The sequence below is a fragment of the Tribolium madens genome, unplaced genomic scaffold (genome assembly GCF_015345945.1).
Source record: "Tribolium madens isolate multiple individuals breed KSU strain unplaced genomic scaffold, Tmad_KSU_1.1 Scaffold_3;HRSCAF=73;Tcas5.2_LG2, whole genome shotgun sequence".
Lineage (NCBI taxonomy): Eukaryota > Metazoa > Arthropoda > Insecta > Coleoptera > Tenebrionidae > Tribolium > Tribolium madens.
Genome location: NW_025401006.1, coordinates 14,878,442 through 14,882,147, shown reverse-complemented (window position 1 = coordinate 14,882,147; position 3,706 = coordinate 14,878,442).

Genomic DNA, 3,706 nt, shown 5'->3' with positions numbered 1-3,706 from the left:
TAATTTTCTCATGATTTATCCTGATTTTTCAAATCAAAAATTCTTCTAATTTGTTAACAAATGAACAAAAAAAGACCCCTACTTGCTTTAATTTTTCTAAATTTTTCATCATTTTTACAGATTTTTAAAATTCTGTAATTTTCTCTGATTTTCCCATATTTTCATCAATTTTTTTCTGATTTCCCTTAGATTTTTCACATACTCCTTTCTTATGATTTTCTCTTATTTTATCTGACTTTTTCATGATTTCCTCTAATTTTTTATATGTGGTGACCAGATTTTTGTGCTTTGATTTTCTCATGATTTTTTCAAGATTTTGTCTTTGATTTTCCTATATTTTCCTGTACTGTTTATTTTCACTATTCGATCTGATTTTCTCGATTTGGTCAGCAGATTTTTTTTGTTTTGGTTCTACCTGATTTCCTCTTGATTCCTCCTAATTTTTTTACTATTATTTAGATTTTTTTGTTCCGATTTCTTCTATTTTTTTATTATTTCTTTTGGTTTCCTTAAAAATTCGTCTAATTCTTCTGATTTCCTTATGATTTTTTGTAATTTTTTCTAAATTTGTCATTATTGCCTTTGACTTTCAAAATTCTGTACACTTTATATTTTCTTTTTTGCTTTGATTTTCCTAATTTTCCCATATTTTTCTCTATTTTCTTCTGATTTCTCTTAGTTTTTTCATATATTTCTTTGATTTCCACATGATTTTTTCTAATTTCTGCTTATTTGCCAGATTTTTTTTATGATTCGATTTTCTCGATTTGGTCACTAGATTTTGTGTTAGGGATTTCCCTGATTTCCTCATAATTTTTTCTAATTTTTTTATTATTATTTAATTTTTTTTGTTTTGATTTCCCTTAATTTTTTCATGAATTCTTCAAAAAATTTTCTAATTTGTTAATAAATGAACAAAAAATACCTCTACTTGCTTCATAATTTTTTGTAATTTTTTCTAAATTTTTCATAATTTCCTCTGATTTTCAAAATTCTATATACTGTATTTTTTGCTATGATATCCTCTGACTTTCTCATAATTTCCTATATTTTCCTCTAATTCCTTTTGATTTCTTCTGATTTTTTCTTATTTTATCTGACTTTTTTATGATTTTTTTTACATGTGGTAACCAGATTTTTTGCTTTGATTTTCTCTTATTTTGTTATGATTTCTTCTGATTTCTTCATAATTTCTTCTAATTTGTTAACAAATTAACAAAAAAAGTACCACTACTTGCTTTGATTTCCTCATGATTTCTTCTGATTTTTCCTAAATTTTTTATAATTTCTCCCGATTTTCTTTTTTGCTTTGGTTTACTCTAGTTTCCTTATAATTTCCTCAATTTCCCTTAATTTTCCCATATATTCCTCTAATTTCCTCTGATTTATCTATTTTTTTTTTATTTTATCTGACTTTTGCATGATTTTCTCTGATTTTTTTAAATGTGGTAGCCAATTTTTTTTGCTTTGATTCCCTTTGATTTACCTTCACTTCCTCTGATTGCTCTTGTTTTTTTTATCATCAAATAAACAAAAAATCTACTTGCACATGCGCATTTTTCCCGATTTCCTTTAATTTCTTCTTATTTTCCCCATTTCATTTTTTATGATTTCATTTGATTTTTTTTAGATGTGGTGACCAGATTTTTTGCTTTGATTTCTTCTGATTCTGATTTTCTCATGTTTTCCTTTGATTTTCTCTAAATTCTTTGTGATTTTTGCAGAATTCTTCATAATTTCTCTCGTATTCCTTATGATTTTCTCAATTTTTTTCAATTTGTTAAAAAAATCTACTTACACATGCCAATTTTGCAATAACTTTTTCTGATTTCCTTTAATTTCTTCTTAATTTCCCGATCTCTTTTCCGGTTTAATTTTGCTTCTAAAAAAATCTGTTAAATTTGCCAGTTTAATTATTTTTTGCAAAATTAAAAAAAATTAAAAATGTGTTTTATTTAACAATAAAGTGAATTAACGAAACGAAAATAAATCCTGTTTGTGAGTGAGAAACGTGTGGTTTGCTCACGGTGTCCCTTTCCCTATCAAATTTCCCACTTTCTTCACTTTCAATTTCGCTCATTTTCACATCACTCTTGTTAAAATCATCCATTGTTTCGCAAAGACATTATATCTTCGGACTTTATGGCGCACTAATCGGCCATTAGACACCCACTGCGAGGGTCAGCCTTTTCGACAATAAATCGCAACGAAAGAACCGAAAAGTTGATTTAAATATTTATGGTCTTTGTGAAATATTATTGACTCAGCCGTCAAAAATGAGCTAAAAACGATAAGATCTAAAGGTGTTTGTGCTGTAAGTAACCGCCACGATGATCGAGAGAGAAAATTTCATATTCAAGTCTTGGTATTTTTCTACAGGCGTTAAATTAATAGTGCACCGACTACCTTGTTAATAAAAACCCACGCTTTTATTCGAGATTTTGAGCGTGGGTTCTTGCAATTTTCCCAAATTTTTCTCCCTATCTTATCTCTACTAAACACTAGGTGTGTCAGAATCTGCAAATATTGAAACTTATCAAAGATCACTGACCTGGAGTGTGTTTATTTTTGTTATTTTTTTATTTTTTTTTGATAAAAATGTATACGGGGGTGGTATAACAACACAAAAGCCCCAACCAAGATCATTTACTATGACTAACCATAAATAATAAAATTCTTTCACACAGATCGCATCTCTAACACCCGCTATGTAACAGGAGATTGTAGCGACCAATGGTATTCAGTGTGTAAGAAATGCACTCATCTTGAGTTCGTTGGTGGATGAAAGATGCACTATATCTTTGTGTTGTGCACCATTGAGTAGGCTGTGTCGAGCGATGCCTGCTGCGTTTGAGATATTATTAATATTCTGACGAGTCACCGAGCTATTCAAGAGGTCGCTGTAATACATGTAAAATTCCGGATCTCATGGCCCGGATTTTTTTCTTATCGTTCCGGTAAAAAGCACTATTTGGTTTCTTCGTTTAATGCACATTCCACTTGCAAATTTTAACTTTCATTTATTTTGGCCAATTAGTAAAACCGCAATTTTGTTAAAAAAACTAAATGTAACATTCTAGAAAATATGGTTTAAGAGTAATATTTTCAAAATTTTGTTGTAACAGAAAAAATTGGTTGAATTTTGATAATTTTTAAAAAAATGTAAAAAACATTAAAAAAAATAGTAATTGTAACATTCTAGAAAATATGGTTTAAGAATAATATTTTCAAAATTTTGTTGTAACAGAAAAAATTGGTTGAATTTTGATAATTTTTAAAAAATGTAAAAAACATTAAAAAAATACATGTAAAATTCCGGATCTCATGCCCGGATTTTTTCCTTATCGTTCCGGTAAAAAGCACTATTTGGTTTATTCGTTTAATGCACATTTCACTTGCAAATTTTAACTTACATTTATTTTGGCCAATTAGTAAAACCGCAATTTTGTTAAAAAAAACTAAATGTAACATTCTAGAAAATATGGTTTAAGAGTAATATTTTCAAAATTTTGTTGTAACAGAAAAAATTGGTTGAACTTTGATAATTTTAAAATAATGTAAAAAACATTTAATAAAATACATGTAAAATTCCGGATCTCATGGCCCGGATTTTTTCTTATCGTTCCGGTAAAAAGCACTATGCACATTCCGTGGCGCATTCCACTTGCAAATTTTAACTTTCATTTATTTTGGCCAATTAGTAAAA